Source organism: Mastomys coucha, unplaced genomic scaffold, assembly GCF_008632895.1.
Source record: "Mastomys coucha isolate ucsf_1 unplaced genomic scaffold, UCSF_Mcou_1 pScaffold22, whole genome shotgun sequence".
In the NCBI taxonomy this organism is placed as follows: Eukaryota; Metazoa; Chordata; class Mammalia; order Rodentia; family Muridae; genus Mastomys; species Mastomys coucha.
This window is the reverse complement of record NW_022196905.1, coordinates 144,303,803-144,324,381: the sequence shown is the minus strand read 5'-3', so window position 1 is coordinate 144,324,381 and position 20,579 is coordinate 144,303,803.

Genomic DNA, 20,579 nt, shown 5'->3' with positions numbered 1-20,579 from the left:
CTCCCTCCTTCCCCTCTCTTTCCCCCTCCCTCCCTCCTTCCATACCCCTCAAGCATGCAAGGCTTTCAGACTTGCTGGATACTTGTTTGTTCCTTCTAGCTGGAAGACCTCCTCTCCCCTGTGCGCTGCACATAGATTCAGAACTCTTTCGCTTTTTTCTCTAGCTCTCTGCTGTAACATGGGGTGGAGGAGAGAGGTACCTCAGGCTCCAGTGAGCCAGCCCCAGCAAGTAACAGTATATGACAGAGAAGCTGAGTCATTTGTCTGGATCACTTGAGATCTGTGTGGCTCTCAAGATCTATCTCTTCAAATCCTTAACACTTCTGATAACACTGCAACATCCGCTGGGAGGTGGGTACCAGTTTCTGCCTTTCTTACTTTAATAGACCCCTTTTCAGCAGAGCTCAGAGAAAGCCGCTGTGACTCACCTCAGCCCTTGAGTATATATAGGATGTGGACCTGCAGGAACGTGAGGCAATCAGTGAATATCCCCCATGATCGGCTCTGGAAGGAGACTGACTGCAGCCATGTGCCTGCCCAGAAAGACAGCCCTTCACCTCAGAAGTGGATCCCAGGAAATTCTATTCAAATGCATCCTGTAATGACCAAGATTTGATGGTTCATGCCTGAAATGTTCATGCTCTTAATCCTAGCACCTGGGATGCTCAGATGGAAGAATCACCACATGTTTAAGGCTATCCTGGAGTATATATTGAGTTCCTTGATAGCCTGGGCTACAGAGACCTTGTTTCAAATAACCCAAATTCCAATGAGGTAAGGAGAGAGGGAGAGAGGGAGAGAAGGAGAGAAGGAGAGAGGGGGAGAGATGGGAACACACACACAAAGAGAGGGGAGAGGGAGAAGGAGAGGGATCCCAGGTGAATGAGATACAGTCTGTAGCTGAGAAGGAATAAGCAGACTCATACATCTGAAGAGAAAGAGGAGAGAAAAACTTGATGAGCCCACTTATCAAAACCTACAATTGCAAGAGCTTATCAATCTGAGGTGACCATCTTCTTTTTAAAGGTGTTAGGGAGCATTCTACTGCTTGGAGACACTTCAAAGGTAACCTGAACAGGGATCGATATATATTCCAGCCCGAAGCCTATCCACATGTACTCAAACGTGAATAAAGATTAAAAGAGATGCAAAAACTGTACTTTATGCTTGAAGTGTACCAGATCCAAGTCAGACTACTTTATATAAATTTGTTCATGTCATCTTCACAACTCTCAAATTAAATATTCTTGGTTAAGACAGTGAGGCTAGGTTGTTTGATGACAGACAGATGGCAGGATCAGGCTTTCTTACCGCTGAGCCTTCTACTATGCCAGGCACAGGGAACAGGTTAGAGGAATTCGAGGGGCTGCCCACAGAGGAGGTGGCTGCCGACAAGGCTACTGAGTACTTTGCTCAACTAACCCCCAGCCTACTTCCTCCCTTTCTTCTGCAAGGGCCTGTTTCCAGAGAGTTATTCAAATCCCTCTTTCAGCCACTAGAGGGCAGACGCGGTATGAAAAGTTACCCTGGCACCCAAGGTCCTGGCCTTGGCTTTGCTTTGGGCCATGGTATGCATCTCTGGCCACAAATGCCTCCTAAGTCCCTTCGGGTTCATCCTTGGCATGGCCCTGTCAATTTTTTCCATTTATTTCTAAGCCATCTTCATTTTACAAGGTTGCAAATACAGAGAGATGATTTTTATTTTAATGCCCACTGCATTTTTAGACTGCAGAGACTTGCTGAATGTGGGGAAGGCATCGATTCCTGATAGTAAATTGAGTTCATGGGGAAAGCAACACAAAGACAGAAAGTGGCATTGGAGGAAATCTGTCTTGTAGTCTCAACCCCAACCCCAAACAGCTGTTCAAGAACTATGAATGAAAATGACTAAAGGTCCTTGATTACATATTATACCACTTGACTAGGATCAAGATCTTCCTGAAAGGGTTAACTTGGGGCCACTGTCACATTTTAAACATGAAATGAAGCTAGAGAAATTAACTTCAAGCCCCACTACTTTTTCAATAAAAACAAAGGACACTGGGGAAGGCATTGATTTGATTTCTGAACTCTTTCCACCACACCTTGCCACAGCCACCAGATAAACCAGGAGGAAAACCAAGCCAAAGTCAGACTAGAGACATGGCTCCACCAGCAAAGCACTCGGCAGACAAGCATGAGGACTTAAATTTCATCCCCAGAACCCAAAGAAGAAGTTGGGCATTTTGGCACATGCTTTTAATCCCAGAACTGAGGTGATAGAGTCAGGAGGATTCCTGGAGTTCACTGGCCAGCTTGGTTTACTTGGGTGAACTCTAAGCCAATGAAAGACCCTTAGATAGTTTGCCCAGGGAGTGGCAAGATTAGAAGGCATGGCCTTGGAATCGGTGTGTCACTGTGGGCATGGGCTATAAGACCTTCATCCTAGGTGCCTGGAATCCAGTATTCTGCTAGCAGCTTTCAGATGAAGATGTAGAACTCTCAGTTCTTCCTGCTCCATCCTTGCCTGGATGCTGCTGTGATTCTGCCTTGATAATGAACAGACTCTCTGAACCTGTAAGCCAGCCCCAATTAAATGTTGTCCTTTATAAGAGTTGCCTTTGTTATGGTGTCTGTTCACAGCAGTAAAACCCTAAGACAGACCCTGTCTCAAAACAAAACAAAACAAAACAAAACAAAACAAAAAAATGGATGGAGCTTCCCAGGCCCCGCATGCTTGCCAACAAATACTACATGCAGACAAACTCCTCTCATACATCCATGTGCATGCGCATATACAAAATTAAGGGCAAAGGAGATGCACCTCACAATCAGTTTCTAGGGTGAAGAAATGCCCTCAACTCACCAAGTTTGCAGAGTTTGAGCGACTTATGAATGACAAAGAGTTGGAAAAATGCTTTGAAGCTTACTGTTAAAGGAAAACTGACCCTAACTGCATCACTAAAATGGCCCTCTCCAGTCTCACTGGTGAATCGTCTTTCAAGGTGCACTAAAACATCTTCGCAAGACAATGGGCAAATACTAGTCTAAAACCTCGTGACCTTAGAATTCTATAGCCCTGGGGCCAAACTCACCCCATCCACATTTCCAGACCATCTCCCCACACCCCCAAGGCTCCACTTTCCAATAAAGGGTGTTCTTACAGAAAGAAAGTCATTTTCTCCTATCCTTTCAACACCATCTAACAGACAGTAATTCTGTGTCATTCAGTGGGCGCTTAATAGGCACATTCTATGAACAAGAATTATTCTACAGGCAAGGCTTCAAAGGAAAAGAAAACCCAGGCCTATATCTTTGTGAAATTAAATAATCTATTAGAATCCCAATAGAGACAGAACAAGACCAGAAAAATCCCGGTAGGTGATGTGGCGGGTTGTACCTTATCATCGTGACTATACAATGCAATAAGGTCTCCAGACAATGCAAAGAAAAGTATTCAAATTAGGAGGATCAAGGGGACCTTTGCAAAGGAGTTGGGATTTAACCAGCCTCTGAGAGATCAAAGGAATATTCGTAAGACAAGAAAATACACACGTACGTGCTTGGAGCATCTGTAGTTTTGTGAAACTGACCAGTGTGGCTAGGGGGTGGGAGGTAGGGAAGTAGGATTCTGTAAAGGGTAATGGTAGGCACACAAATGGTTTCCTGTAATGCCAGGAAAAGAGTGGGTACACTTGTCTTCTCAAAGAGAACAGTCTGTTCTGACACACCAGGCACTGAGTACCGTTTAAGATGTAACTTCCCTCTGGGTGAACTTACACTAGAACTTCCTGGACCTGAGAGATTTACTTTATGAATGTCTGCCGGGAATATCTCTCCATGTCCCTCATCCCAGTTCATTAAACTCTTTTCTTCTGCTGCGTAAAACACCCACCAGCCTTCCAAAAACTTGACTAATGTTTCCTGGAAAAGAACTAGTCATTTCACATTCTGTAACTAAATGTATCATCCTGGCCCATCTTTCAGAGCTCATCTCCTACTCTGCCCCAAAGACTGCAGATCTCCCATCCTCCACCCTTGTCAGACATCTTGGTATATTCTTTGTGTCAGACGATGCTTATTAAAAATTGAACCCTTGGGGCTGGAGAGATGGCTCAGTGGTTAAGAGCACTGATTGCTCTTCCAGAGGTCCTGAGTTCAAATCCCAGTAACCACATGGTGGTTCACAACCATCTGTAATGGGATCTGATGCCCTCTTCTGGTGTGTCTGAAGACAGCTACAGTGTTCTTAAAATAAATAAATAAATAAATAAATAAATAAATAAATAAATAAATAAATAAAATTTTTAAATGAACCCTTTTCATCCAGTGTGGCTGCTCACTGCCTCTGATTTAACAGGAAGGAAAATCCACAGCTACCATTTGCCAGGAAACAAATCTCAGAAACATCTCCAAGGTTCAGCCGCCTAATGCACAGGGCAGATGACAACTTTATGATGAAAAAATATGTGGCAAATCAAAACAAAACAAAACAAAAAAAAGTCACAAGACCTTTTTTGAGCAGTAGCCCAGGAGCTCCAGGGAAGGGCTCATTTGTTCTTGGTGTCTTCTTTAGCCAGCTATGATGAGGTGACAGCACTTCAGACAACACAGAATTTCCCTGATCTCTATTGCTGTGAAGAGACCCTATGACCAAGGCAACCTATAACAGAGCTTACTGGGACTCACAGTTCTAGAGGGTTAAAGGTCATGACCATCATGACAGGGAGCGTGGCGTCAGGGAAGCATGGCTAGAGCAGCAGCTGAGAGCTTACATCCTTATCTACAAGTAGGAGGCAGAGAGCTAACTGGAAATGGCATGGGACACATTCACCTCCTCTGACAAGGCCACATCCCCTAATTCTTCCTAACTGGTCCAACAAATGGGGAAATCAATGATTCAAACATATGAGCCTAGAGGGCCCATTCTCACTCAAACCACTACATACCGAGTCTCATCATTTCAGGAAGATACTTACTGATGGCATTCCCTGAGTCGACGATACATCCAGTTTTCCCAAGGCTACAAATGCTGAGGAGACTCAGCCACATTCTCTAGGGATCTGTTCCCATAGGATGTTTTGTGAAGTTTCTGTCACAGCTAGGAGGCTTGGCTAAAACTCAACTGACTTTTTAGAAACCTACCCAGGCTTAAAATTAAAACTTTTTTGGTCTGAGGTACAGCTATAGGCTGACTTACACGTTGAAGTCCTAAGATGTAATAATACCTGAGAATATGACTTCATTCAGAGAGAAGGCTGCAAAGAGATCAAAGAGATGATCTCAGTAAAATGAGAAGATCAGGAAGGATCACATGTAATGTAGCCAGTGTTCTTTTAAAGGGAAATCATGGGAGGGTCCAGGGGGAAGGCTGACTAGTTCTGCAATACCCCCAAGTCCCCCAATTTCTTAGATGAGCTTTCTTTGACTCTCTCTTGTCTCCCTGCATTGTAGACAGCTTTCCCCTGGGGCCACCGGGCATCAAGGAGAGACTCACTTTCTCTTATCTCTGTTAGATGAGAGTCAAGCTGTATGGTATTCAGCACACATTACAGAAGCTCAATAACTATGTCCAGAAACATTAACTATTGACAACCCATCATCATAGCCGCTGTTCTCCTCCTTACACTGCAGACATGAAGGCTTTGATTCCCCCACACTTCTAATCTTTTTTCTCATTAAAAACTCATTTCCCCATCCTGTCCTGAAGAGCCCTGATCCAGACAGAGGTTGTATTCCAGCTGTGTGCATCCTCCTGGACTCCATAGGTCTGTCAGAATGGCCTCTGCTTCCACATGCTGAGCCTTCTCCTTGGTCTCTAGTTTTGATCCTTTTTACTTCCCTGCTTTCCTTTGCTATCCAGAGTCTGTGTTTCAGTATCCTCACCCCACCAATCCCTATGCCCTGACCTACCCACTGCCTGGACCACACCCTTGCATGACATCACCTCTGCTTCCTCAGTGCCAGCACTGGGCTCAAATGTATGCATGGTATTTCTGTGCAGACTTTTCTGATGTTTTCTTTCTGAGATGCTGCTCAAATTAGAAGATGTTTATAGAACATCTGGTCTGATTGAATCTCTAATTATTACAGCAGCAACACTAACATCCCTGTACCCTTCTAGAAGCCTAAAGTTTTGGCTGGGAGCCTATGGAAGATATTGGGAAGAGTGTCAGCTTCTCGTATGGATGAAAAGCACCAGCAGGGGAATTTACATATCTCTTGGAGGTCTGATTATAATCTGTGTTCATGGTCTTCGATGTGGAATTGTGACACAGAATAGAGACCCGGATCTCCAACCCACCTCTTGCCCTGTGGGTTTCAGATTCAAGACTGCGACCTCAGCTCTTGTATGAGTTCCCAGCTGCCTGCTTGGCAGATGTCAGACTTGCCACTCCACAATCATGTGCACCAATTTCTTAAAACAAGCCCAGTAATCAGGGTCTGTCTCGGAGGACTCTGATTGCACTTATCTTGAGGTGTGCCTTCAAGCAGGGTGGCCCTTTCTTGTCTATGGAAGGTTGTTTTCCTCCTAGGGAAGTCAGGTGATGCAATCAACTCATCATCCAGGGTTCTAGGAGAACTTAAGGTGTCCTTTCACACTATAAACACATGCCATCTTCAGATCATTTTTTAAATGTAATAAGAACTGGAGAAATACAACATAATATCAGATGCAGAGTCTATAAACACTAGGTGCCTCGTGCCAGGTACTCTGGGATTGCTGTTCAGATTAATTTTAAACTTCCTTTCAGTGGGATATGTGTTGAATATTAAATTTTGTTTTAAGTTAAAAACAAAACCAGTGGAAAACATGGACATTGTTGTGGGGCTAGTGACCTTGCCACCAGATAAAAGACCTGGCAAGGGTGAAACAAGTTCAAAAAAACCCCAGGAATTCTCATAATTGAAAACAGTAGGTGTTAGAACCAGCTCCAAGCCAGGGTCTCCCTGTCCCGGAACATGTGACCACGACACCCCACTAGGAGGACCATGGCAATCAGTCATGTAGGGACAACACCTGAAGTCTTTCTTCATGCAAATAAAGCATCCCTAACATCTCAGAGTGAGCCAATGGGAAGCATCTTCCCCTAGATCCCACCCCACCACAAAATGTTAAGGTCCTTGTCAACCCAAGGAATAAAGTGCACGAGTTATTCCACCAAGAATCATCTGAGGGTGCCTGACTTATTGAGATGTAACACTCCAGGGAAGAGTTTTCTCTCCCAAAGCATTCATTGCTGGACCTCGGCTTCGCCTAGTGGCTCCAGCTATGGCTTCCAGCAACTCGCTGTGTCTCATTGCTGCTGTAGCTGTGACTATAGCAGAAGAGACATGGCCACCTGCTGCACACACTTGTCTACCCCAGTAGGTCTACAGTATCAGGGTTAAAACCTGATCATAGACAAGAGGCATTATGACTCCAAAGGGAGTTTGTCTCCTAGGGATTTCAGTCAGTTGTGGGCATCTCCTAACTCAGATGTGTTCCAGATTGATCTCTGCTATAATCTGTGGAGAGATCTGCGTGCTTTCTTTATTCAGGCATAAAGGTGCCCTAAGAAATATTTCGTTATTAGCTAAAACTGAGATTGAATATTATTTCCTGGCCTTCACAGTGTTTCAATAATCCTAATAGATTTCCTAGCTGTAATTAGCTGGGAATTTTTACTAAGAAGCTGTCTTACCAGACAGGGTGTCTCAAGAGTTAGAGGTAGCAGTTAGGCACTATTTATCAGAGCAGTCCCACAAAAAAGAAAAACTGTTTTACTGCCAATGAGAAGTTAGAAGTTGTAGGGCTCCTATCACTAATTATTTATGTTATAGCCAAGGAATGCTAAAATACAACCTTCAGCTACTTACCTCAGATAGACCCTGAGAGTTTATCTTGGGGCTGCCAAGACAACCTAGCCCAAGAAGAAAGACACCACTGCTCCTCTGCCTTGCACCTGGCTGTTTGGTTTTACTGACCATGTTGTAGCCATCTCCTCCCTATGTGACTTCTGTAATTTGCCCTGTTTTCTGTATACTATATAAGCCTGATTTCTACTTTGTACAAGTTGCATTCAGTTACAGCACTCCCTTGTGTCTGTTTCTGTTTGTCATTTCTTCACCAACACCTTGTCTACCTGACTAGGACCCTGTTCACCCGAGGGTTGAGAGAGGCCCGGACTGGCCAGCCCATGGCAGCTGCCTGCCCTTGGAAAACACCACCACTTTGGTCATTCCACCCAAGTCAGAGCCCCTCAGAATCTATCACTCTGGCTGGACTAAGGATCCTGGGACTGTGCTCTGCCTTCCCTGAACAGCCTGCTGGCTGCACTCTGGTACACAGTCTGACAACTGGTGCCAAAATGTGGGGCAAAAATTGATGCACCACAACTGATACTCCACGCAAATTCAGTGAGACCTCTGATTTGATGGGAAGGGAAAGCTCCCCGCCCTGCCTTCCCCCCACCCCCAACTCTGGAGAGAGACAAGCAACCAGTCCTTTTCCTGCTTGGTTCTCATTCAGCATCATCACATGGATTTGGAAAAGCTAAAGAGACAACTGATGCCTTCTGGTCAGAGTCACTCTCTAGTGTGGGTGAGCCCCTGTCTAAAATCCAACAGCCCATAATGGGCGTTGTCAGAGACCCTCTATCTAACTTCTCCTTAAAACAAAAGCACCTGATAATGCAGCAGCCACTTAAGTGTCACTAGAAGAGCAGGCAGTTCTTAAATCTTTGGAAGGTTTAGCAGTTGGACCTCTGTGGAACCCTTCCCCCCAAAGCCAATAGGCCAAGGGAACATTCTCATTGAACAAGGCCCTTACACAATTAATATGGGAAATAAAATCTATCTACTGACCCCTTCCCCCTCAGAGGAAGCACTAAACAAGTCCTTGGCCCCACCCACCTCCCCTTCCCTCACCCAACTACCAGACCCTCTACAGGGCTCCATTAGAAAACAAATGAGCTTTTTATGCTAACCATTCTGACTGGTGTGAGGTGGAATCTCAGGGTGACAGCAGATGCTAGAGAGGTTGTGAAGAAAGAGGAACACTCCTTCATTGCTGGTGGGATTGCAAGCTGGTACACTCTGGAAATCACTTTGGCGGTTCCTCCGGAAAATGGACATAGTGCTACCAGAGGACCCAGCTATACCGCTCCTCCTGGGCATATACCCAGAAGATGCTGCAACATGTAATAAGGATACATGTTCCACTATGTTCATAGCAGTCTTATTTGTAATAGCCAGAAACTGGAAACAACCCAGATGTCCTTCAACAGAGGAATGGATACAGAAAATGTGGTACAGCTACACAATGGAGTACTACTCAGCTATTAAAAACAATGAATTTATGAAATTCTTAGGGGAATGGATGGATCTGGAGAATATCATCCTGGGTGAGGTAACCCAACCACAAAAGAACACACATGGTATGCACTCTCTGATAAGTGGATATTAGCCCAGAAGCTCAGAATACACAAAGTACAATCCACAAACCACAAGAAACTCAAGAAGAAGGAAGACCAAAGTGAGGATACTTCGTTCCTTCTTAAAAGGGGGAACAAAATACCCATGGAAAGAGTTGCAGAGACAAACTATGGAACAGAGACTGAAAGGAAGGACAATCCAGAGACTACCCCACCTGGGAATCCTTCCCATATTCAATCATCAAATCCAGACACTATTGTGGATGCCAGCAAGTGCTGGCTGACAGGAGACTGATATAGCTGTCTTCTGAGAGGCTCTGGCAGTGTTTGACTAATACAGAAGTAGATGCTCACAGCCATCCATTGGTCTGAGTACAGGGTCCCCAATGAAGTAGTTAGAGAAAGGACCCAAGGAGCTGAAGGGTTTGCAGCCCCTCAGGATGAGCAACAATATGAACTAACTAGTACCCACAGAGCTCCCAGGGACTAAACCACCAACCAAAGAGTACTAATGGCTCTTTGGTGGGACTAATGGCTCCAGCAGCATATGTAGAAGAGGATAGGCAAGTTGGTCATCAATGGGAGGAGAGGTCCTTGGCCCTGTGAAGGTTCTATGACCCAGTGTAGGGGAATGCAAGGGCCAGGAAGCAGGAGAGGGTGGGTTGGTGAGCAGCGGGGGAGGAGAGGGAACAGGGGTTTTTTTGTTGTTGTTGTTTTTGTTGTTTTTGTTTTAATTTTAATTTTATTTTATTTCTTTTTTTCGGAGGGGAAACTGGGAAAGGAGATACCATATGACATGTAAATAAACAAGATATCTAATAAAAAATAAAAAGAAAAATTTTAAAAAAGAAAACAAACGAGCTCCTGCTGGCCCCTCCTCCTACTCCACCCCCTCCCTCTCTAGCCAAATCGGAGAGAGATATCTCTCCTCCCCAACCCTGAGCCAAAAGAGCCAAAAACCTACCAAAAGCATAGACAAACCCCCACATAACTCCAAAGCCCCCCTCACTCAACCCTCCACCATGCAACAGCTCTGTTATGTTCATGACTCTGTTGCAAAAACAAACTCCACCTCCCACTTAACTCAGGACTCCAGTAAGGAGCAAGAATCCCCAAACACTCAAGCATTCTCTCTTAATATTAGTCCCACTCATAATTAGCCACTAATTAATTGCGAGTAACTGGTAAAATGGTAAACCTCAGCCTTAAAAGAACTCAGACGATTCTTAGTGAAATAACACATTCACTTTATTCCTTGTGGACAGGGACCTTATAAACTTTTTGCTTTCCATTAGGGATTCTTTATTTGCATGAGTGAGGACTTCAGGTAGGGTGTTGTGGTCACATGTTCAGGGACAGGTAGACTCTCGCTGAGAGCTGGGTCTAACATCTACTGTACTCAATTATAGAATTCCTGTTTTTTTGTTTTTGTTTGTTTGTCTTTGTTTTTGTTTCTTTATTTTTTGAGCTTGCTTCAACTTGCCAGGTCTTCTGTCTGGTGGCACGGTCCACTTGCACCATACATTGCCATAAAGGGAATGCCCCAAATGGCTTTTTGTCAACTCGAAACAAACTATACTCACTTGAGAATGGGGAACCTCAACTGAGAAAATGCTTCCGTCAGATCAGCCCATAGGCAAATCTGTGGGGCATTTTTTGATTGATGTTTGACATAGGAGGGCCCAGCCCACTGTGGGTGGTGCCACTCCTAGGCAGGTAGACCTGGCTTGTATAAGAAATCAGGCTGAGCAAGCCGGTAAACAGGGTTCCTCAATGGTCTGGGCTTCAGTTCCTGCCTCCTGGCTACTGCTTGAGTCCCTGCCCTCATTTTCATCAAGGTTGGACTATAAACTTTAAAATGAAATAAACCCTCTCCTCCCCAAGTTGCTTTTGATCGAGGTCTTTATCACAGCAAGAGGCCTGACTAGCACAGGGAACGATAACAAGGCTCCACTACCTGGTAGAACCTAGCACAAAGGTATCAAAAGTCAGGTCCAGACAATAGAACATGGCACTCTATTGGTATTGGTCATAAGAATAGCATGTGAGGCTGTGACCCAGAACTATAGCACCCCATAACCCGTGGCTGGAGATACCCCTCAAATAAGATGAAGGTTGAAGTCAGCAGTGACTGATCTAGAAGAAAAAATAAGATATGGCTCTTCAGAGATGTTGAACCCTCTGAGAATGAGGAACAAGTCACCACTTATCACAGATTTATTCTCTTTAAAGAGAGATGTCTGTAAGTGAAATTGAAATGTGCTGAACCTGAGGACAGAACATCAGAAGTTGAGAACAGTATTGAGAAATACATTTAAACTTTTGAGAAATTTTACCAACCAAATGCTATACAAGGGAAGAAAGATTTCTTGCGGGGAGGTGGAGGGTTTTTCACCAAACCATGTAAAGGACTTATAAGATCTTCAGAAACTGGCACCCTGGAAATTTCAGTTATTTTCATCCCTTCTATTGAAAAGGCAATTTCTCTCTTCTTATATCGAAGGCTTTGATGTATGTTCAGTAGCTTCAGGGTGAATCCAAACGCGGCATTCAGAGCAAGTGAGAAAAAAAAAAATCATGCCGTGTGGAGATTGCAAGCTTCCTCCAGGAAATCTTTTGAAAATAAGCAATGAAACCTCTCAGGGCTCCTACAAACTCTTGGAGCCTCTTTCCTGGGATCGCCTGCCTACTGTCAGCCTCTGAAGTGTTAGCTAGAGGAAGAGGAGGAAAACAAGGAGAAGAAAACAAGTAGCCTGGATGTGCCTGTGACTCACCGTGACGGAACGCATAGATGGTCTCAGGGTTAAGTGGGTAAATGTGACTACGAGACCTTTTCCATTGAGCTTAATGGGTGGACCAGTCGCTCCTCTTCGACTGAGGAAACCTAAGCTCGTCTGGTGACCAACATAGCAGCATGCAGTAAGCTACATGATCATGAAATACAAGCAACAGAGCATGAGACCTTCTAGCTGTATTCTTTCTTCTAGTTGGCTTTCTGAAGTGGTGATAAAGACCATGACCAAAAGCGACTTGGTGAAAAGGATGCATTTTATCTTACAGTATATAGTCTATCCCTGAGGAAAATGGGGGTAGGAACTCAAGATAGGAACTGAAGCACAGACCATAGAGGAACACTGCTTAATGACTTGCTCCCCATGACCTTCTCAACCCGCCTTTTTAATACAACCCAGGATCACCTTTCCAGGAGTGACACCATCCACAGTGGGCTGGGCCCTCCTGTATCAAGCAACAATCAAGAAAATGCCCCATATATGTGCCTCACAGGCCAATCTGATGGAGACAATTCCTCAGTTGAGGTTCCCTCCTCTCAGATGACTCTAGCTTGCATCAGGTTGACAAACCAGCACATTGGCTTATATGCCTGGGCTACCAACTCACGGTTTATAGGGGTGGGTTTTGCATAGGTGGATGACTTCTCCCTGGTCCTTCCTGTTTTTTAAGTGTCCTAAAGGAAACAGCAGACCAATAGCTGCCCAGTTACTGGGGTAGAACCTTTATTTCCTCAGACACATTATTTCTACAGCATCATCTTCTCCAAAGGACTTACTCACATATGCAGAGCCGAGTGTGTCCTAGTATAAGGAAGCTAGGGCAAGGAAGCATCTGGAACTGAAGTATAAATTGGGTCCACTTATCCAATAGCTGCAGGACAGTGAACTTGGCCAACAAATTATTCAGGCCAATTATGCACTGTTTTCTATATTCGCATATATTATATTTCACAACTTTTAACAGTAAGTTTTGTTCATTTTGTTATGAAACTAGTAGCTGAATGCATTGGAAAAGTTAGAACCTAAAAGAGACACTCTTTTATGAGAGTTAACATAAATCAATGTTTTATATTCAATGTATAATAGACTACTTCTATTCCCTATTATTTTGTTTTAAAAAGAGAATTGTCATATTTCAACTTTTTACATCACAGCTGGTACTCAATTACTCTTCGTTTGATCTTTTTTCTTATTTTTTTCAAAACAGGGTTTTGACTGTCCTGGAACTCATTCTGTAGACCAGGCTGGCCTTGAACTCAGAAATCTGCCTATCTCTGCCTCTCAAGTGCTAGGATTAAAGGCATTCACCACCACTGCCCAGCTCATGTGATCATTCTTAAAAGCAGCTGCAAATTCCCAGAGAGCACCAAGGAGGAAAGCGTCATAGCAGATTGTTTGGTAAAAAGATAGGACTACGTTAAGAATCGAAAATACCACAAGGGGAGGCTAATAGAGAGGCATAGACCAGCCACACTGTTCACATATATTGACTTCTTTCAGGTTCAACCCTGACGTGAGATACCACCAGAATTTTGTGGGTTTTTTTTTTTTTCATCAGTTAATGTTTTTGGTGCAAACCATGCAGCAAACTGATTCGTCGCTTTTATTTACAATTGTAAATTAGTTGTCCAAGTAATAGCTTCATTAAGGTGCATCTACCCTTTCAAACGCTTTCTTTACCTCACTCCCCTTCCCCCTTTCCACACCCTTAAGTATCTCCCTTCTATTTCTATGCCTGCTTTAGGCTTCCACGTATGAGAGAAAGCATGCAGTGTTTGTCTTGATGGATCTGGTTTATTTTAGTTAACATGGTGATCTGTATTTCTGTTCACTCCCTTGAAATCAATGTGCTTTTGCTCTAACAGTTGGGTATTATGCCATTCTGTCTGCACTACATTATCTGCTTAGCAATCGATGGGTGCTGTGCCAATTCCATGACTCGACCATTGTGAGTATTGAAGCAATAAATGTAGGTGTACATTTTATGGTCTTTACTGTACTTCATATCACACACAATTGAGCTTTAAAATACTTCAAATATCCAGCTACTCACTTATTAACAACAGTACATGCCATGCTTATTTTAAACATCCAACACCACAGTTTGTAGGTATCATCCCACAATAGCCCTTAAAGACAGAGGCTGTAAGTAGCTGACCTGTCATAGCACATGAATATAGTTCTAGTATTCAAGAGGCTGAATCAGGAAAACATAGGGAATAATTTAGTAGTCTGGGACTCCACTTGGTTTGGACTGTACACATATCCCTCTCCTAAAAACTGCCCCTAGAAACCTGTTTACAATGTAGTCCCCACTTGCACCAAGCAGCATGAACACCCCACTTTGAACAATGAAGTAAGTTTCTCCTCCCCTCAACAGTCATCAGATTTAAATTCTATTCAATTAGTTGTGTTCAAGTAGGAGACTGGAGGGACAATCCAACCTGAACTGATTTTAGGTGAATGTACAATAAGGCAAAGTGTATCATCTAAGTGAACTTTGGGGAGAATTCCCTTTTACCATCTTATTCTTATGTACAATTGTGTGTGTGTATGTGTGTGAATAATGTCAGGTGCATCATGGGAAGAGTCTTGTGCAGTGAGCAAAGACCTGACTCAACCTTATCAAAACAGAACAAATTGAGCAATGCCATGCCTGGTAGCTAATCTCCCCTCTCCTTATGACCCTGTAAGAAGAAGCCCCAGGCAATAACATGGGGCCCTTCCTATATTTTCACACGTGACTGCTGTCATGCTTGACAGTGTATCTGACCCATTCTATCATTTTGCTTTGAACAGAGTCATCTTGCTACTTTTGTAAAGGTATGTGAGTCTTTAATTCCTTGAATAAGAGGCAAAGAAGCTCAAAATACTTTTCCAGCCCAGGCCTAACCCCTGGTAACAGGAGAATCACAAGTTTGGGGCCAGCCTAGGCTACCTAGGGAGATTCTGTGTTAACAAAGATAATCCCTCAAACATGGAGAATTGCTTCTATCTGCTTTGCAGATGAGAAAAACCAGAGTTGTGGAATAAAAATTATCAGAATACTCAAGTCACACAAGGCCATAGTGATGCTGAAGCCATCACATAACATTGTAACTTAATTTTAAAGTATTTTAAGTTATTTAAGTCTTTAAGTGTTTTATATGCATGGGTGTTTTGTCCACATGAATGCCTGTGTACTGTGTGTGTGTGTGTGTGTGTGTGTGTGTGTGTGTGTGTGTGTGTGTCACGCCAGAAGGTGTTGAATATCCTAGAACTGAGGTTACAGGCAGTTGTGAACCACTGTGTGGATGCTGGGATCTGAACCCAGGTCCAGGTCCTTTACTAACAGTGCTCCTAACTGCTGAGCCACCTCTTCAGAGCCTATTTATTTTAACCTATGGTGTGTGTGTATGCGCGTGCGCATGCATAAGAGAGAAAGAGAGAGAGAGAGAGAGAGAGAGAGAGAGAGAGAGCACGTTTGTGCAGGCACCCACAGAGACCTGAAGAAGTCATCAGATCCCCTGGAGCTCAGTTACTGTACTGTTCCTGCTGACCTCATTGGGACCCCTCAATTGAACTCCAGAGGCAGCAGCTCGGCTCGGCCCACCAGGTGTCTGGAGTCAGCTCCAGGGATTAAGCCAGAACCGGGAGCCCAGAATTCAAAAAGAACTAAAACTTTAATCCGCTTTCCTGCCTGAAGCCCTCGCTTGCAGGGGCTTATTTACATGACTGATATGTACTGATATGCTTGTTCCCTGTTCTCACTTATATGCTAAAAGACATAAGACTGTTTTGCCTCAGGTATAAATATCCCGATTCACTAAGTAAAGATCACACCTTGATAAGCATTTTACTTGGTGTATTCCTTGTCTCTCCTAACCCGCTTATTTTCACAGAATCTCGACTTCCCCAGTTCGTGAATCACCCACGGTATGAAGTGAAACTGTGGGCCGGTTTCCTTCAAGTTACAGCCAGTTTCAAGCTGCCTGATGTGGGTGCTGGGAATTGGACTCAAGTCCTCTGGAAGAGCAATAAGTGCTCTTAACCACAGAGCCAGCCCTCCAGCCCACAGCTTATTTTTAATTGATCATCTCTCAAGGTTTAGTAAGAGTGACTGAGACTATTTGTCCATAGATTACAGGATGTATAAAGTGACTTTTAAAAACCAAATACAGTATTTCTGCTTTCCCAAAGCATACATACGAGATGTTTGTAGTCATTTATACTGAAAGTTTGTAAAATGGTGAAAGCAGTTCACTGGCAGAGAAGAGTTGTTACCAGGACACCCCATACAGATGTCACTCAGTATCCATGGGGCAGGGGAGAAGGTGACTCTGGGTAACCATTTATGGATACCCAAACCCATGAGTGCTCAAGTACCATATATAGCACAGCCTATGATGTGTGCATAACCTATATGCACAGAACTTCCTGTGTGCTTTAAGCCATTTCTAGGTCACTTATAATAGATGCTGGATGCAATGTGAAATTCTAAGTGGCTACTTGCTATGTGTTGTTTAAAGAATAATGAAAAACATCTCTACGTGGCGAGTACAGGTGCTTCTTTTCAAATGCTTATGATGTACAGTGGATTAAATCCATGGTCACAGGACCTGAGAATCCTGGCTAGTCTCATCCATCCCAGAGGCCAAGGCCTGAATCAGCTGTAGGAAGCAGATGGTCCAGCACTGGGTCTCTGGGCTGGAGGCATGGCTTGCTTCAAACACCCTATTATGACAATCAGAGGTTTCACAAAGCCCCAGAGTCTCCTCGGTCTCTAGGAGACAGATACCAGAAAAGAGGCCTCTTGATCCCAGGCATCAGATCTAGGTTGCCATGGATCCATCCATTTGGCTGAAAAGTCTAGTTGAGGGGTAGCGACCATCCATGGATGCATTACTTCACAGCACTGGTTTCTACAGTCCTACTGTAAGAATGTTTTATTACAAACGTGAACTCTAGATAAGCATTCATTTCTTGGAGGAAGAGTCAGATTATTCAAATAAAGTTATCACAGAAATGACTTCTTAAAGTGAAGGGTTCTATGTAAGCTCTTAGCCCCTTGACTATCATAGGAGGCTCTGTTCAGTTGGAATGATGCTGCCTTCCACTTGAAGGGTGACTGAGCTCTTGCCCCAACTCTCCAGCGCTAAGTGCATAGGCAGACCTGGCTCTCAAATATAGTTTTATTTTTCTTAATCTCCCTCTGTTCTCATCCTACTGCTAAACCTTATCCTCAGTGTTTCTCATGCCTCGTTTTGGATTTTCTAGCCCACTGCATCCTGGGCCCTCATATCATGCTACAGGATGCTAGTCAGCCCCATAGCCTCAGTACCAGCTTTGTGCTGAAAGAGTAGGTACAGAGATGTGGCTGAGCGTGGACTTGGAAGCCACTAAAATATCAATCTAATTTTGCAGATCTGAACCTCTAGATCTACTCATTCTCCTGGGCTTTCATCAGAGGAATTCTGGGGCAGTGTCATGGGTCAGTTTTGCATCCTTCCACACATGTACATTGTTCAAACTCTCTATCCTGTTCTCACAACACCAGACCCATGTATGGGCTTCTTAGGTTTGTGCAGCCACAGTTTTCTGCTTGGTACTATAGAAACAACCCTCAGAAAAGATTCGTGAACAGCAACATCCTTTCTGGTACATAGAGATGTCAATCCTTGCTAGAGAGAGCTTTGGGCTGCCCAGTAGTTGGTAATGCTCTTGTTAGCAGCTGCTGTGGCTACCTCTGATACTCAAAACTAGTCCTGCTTATCCCCAGCCTCTTAGAGCTTTGTTGTCAGTGATAAGATACAGGTGCCAGACACTCTTTAAGTGTCCATCTCGTGGGCTTTACAAGACAGGTCTACTAGGGAAAAAGCAGATAGATAAAAAGCCTCTGGCTCCTGCCCCCACTCCAATGTTGGAAAGAGGTGATGTAGACTAATGAAGAAAAAGAGACAGAATGGAGTCAGGGGATAAGGAATTCCCTCCTGTTTCTTAAGAGATGGGGTCAAGACTCAGTGTTCTGCTTGTCCTCTCTGGAGGTGCCCCATGCTACCGAGTAGCCTGCATGCATCCTGATCACATAGGAACAGTTTGTTAACATATCCTGTGACCTCACTGCTGCTATCTCCTCTGCCTCACTCACCTGGTTCTCTCACATGAATTTCTCTACCTTGTCCACCTTGAAAATGGTTTGCACAAACGGTTTGACTTATGCTCTACTTTCTAGAGAAATGAGACTAGCAAAACCATTCATTAAAATCTAAGAAAAGTTAAGGGATGTTCTCTCCATTCCCACCAGAGTCAGCAATTTGAAAAGTGACTGGCATTTACTGTGTCTTTAAATCCTCATAGTTAACTGTGCGATAGGCATTATTTAATACCTCTAGAAGGTGAGGCTCAAGGAAACTCAAATCACTGACTCAGGATGCTACAGTGAGGGGCCAGCAGGATGGTTCAGTGGATGAAGGTGCTGTTGCCACACCAGAGACCCGAGAGGAATCCCTGGCATCCACATAATGGATGGCTATAACAAACTCCTGCAAGTTGTCCTCTGATACACGTGTGTGTGTGTGTGTGTGTGTGTGTGTGTGTGTGTGTGTGTGTGTGTTACTTCAAAGGAGTGTGCATCTTAACGTTTCTTGTTCTCTTTGGCATCAACACATGGGGCTTAGGGCATCCATGAGGGCTCCACATGATCCAATTTCCAGAAACTTTGAGGTGACTCATAAGGAACATTAAAAATAATCCAAGAAGAACCTGATAAGAATCTCTTAAAAAGACGGAATGAGCAATGAGCTGGAGCAGGTGGCTAAGCCGCCCTCTTCGGTGTCATCGATGAGTCTTTCTCTATGGTCACGTTGCCGAGTCAACTAGAGGTCAGCATAAAGAAGACAGGGAAATCTAAGCCAGCGGGGCAGTGGGGGTGATCTTGGGTGAGATCACTTGACCACTGGACTTCTGATCATCTGCAGCGTCTGGATCCCTCTGTCCTCCCCATAAAGATCTTTCGAAACAAAAACATTAAAAATCTGAGCTAGAAAATTAATTTTGAAACCGAGTAAAAGAGCCTGCCTGCCAGGTGCTGACATGGGCAAGTGCTCCCTGTACTGCATGGGGTGTGACTGGCAGAGTCTTAGGAGACTCCATAGGCTTGGACAAAATATAATGCCCTCACTAATTCCAAGATCCACTTTGGAAAACTGGAGGCCAACCTGTGATCTCATGCCTACCCCCTCCTCCCATTCTGTCCTGTGTCCCACTCTGCCCCAGCTCGGATGCCACCTCTCCTGGCCCTGGATTATGCAGTGAAGCTTTTCACTTTTGTGTCATTATGTGAGGGAGACCTCTTCACACAATGAAAAGATCTGTCTGTGGGGTGAATCATCTTCCCTAGGCAGAGCATCAAAGATAAAGCGGTTAAAAGAGTCCTTCCTATCATTATTAACCCAGGTATACACAGCTGTAATGTCAGGTGGGTTTGTGAATTTATAGAGAAAGTGTGACTAACTACTTTATCACCTGCTTTAGGGCTTGAGAAATATTCCAGAAGCCTGCAGGGACTGCAGGTGCCGCTTATGGTCTGGTCCTGTGAGCATCTTTGCCAGCACAGTCTGCACTCTGGGATACCTCTCCCTTCTCATGCACTGTTTAACTATATAGTGGCCAAACACGCCACCCCTGCCTCACAGGGAATCACTTGAAACATGGAATTCTCTCATATTCTGATGCACCCTCCTCCTGAAAGTTTAAAACAAGACTGCTTGGCTGGTCTTGACACGAACTCACCAGGAAGCAAAGTGAACAGCGTTGTCCTCATTCAAGTCCTGTCCCTGAGGTTGGCCCATGGGACTACATTTTGAGGATCAGGGACTCAAGAAATTAGTTAGCTTTCCTTGTGAACATTTTGAGGATCACTTGGACCCTATGAACATCTGCCCCTTGCAAATTTCTTGACATTTTTCTGAGTAACTTCATGGAGATTATTAGTTGGATAGGGCGGAAGTAAGAGACAGTGAGGGCATTATATTTTTGCTCTTCTTGTGGGCAACATTGCTTTAACTGTTAGCCCCAACACACACACACACACACACACACACACACACACACACACACACACACACACAAACACAGCCCTAATGGCTTTCTCTCAAAATTATATGCAAGAATGGATTTTTCCAGCACTGCTTAACTAAACCCACTTAGCCCCGAGACCATTGGCCTCATTTCAATTGGTCTCAAGTTGGCTATTTTCCATAGCATAGTTGCCATGACTAGATGGGCTAACATTTAAATGTTAAAGCACAGAAATGGAAGCTCTGTAATTGTATATTTAAATCCTGTGTTTGATGGAATGGAATTGCTTGTTATTCTGCCCCTGTTTTGTGGCTTTCATTTTCTGCTTGGGAAA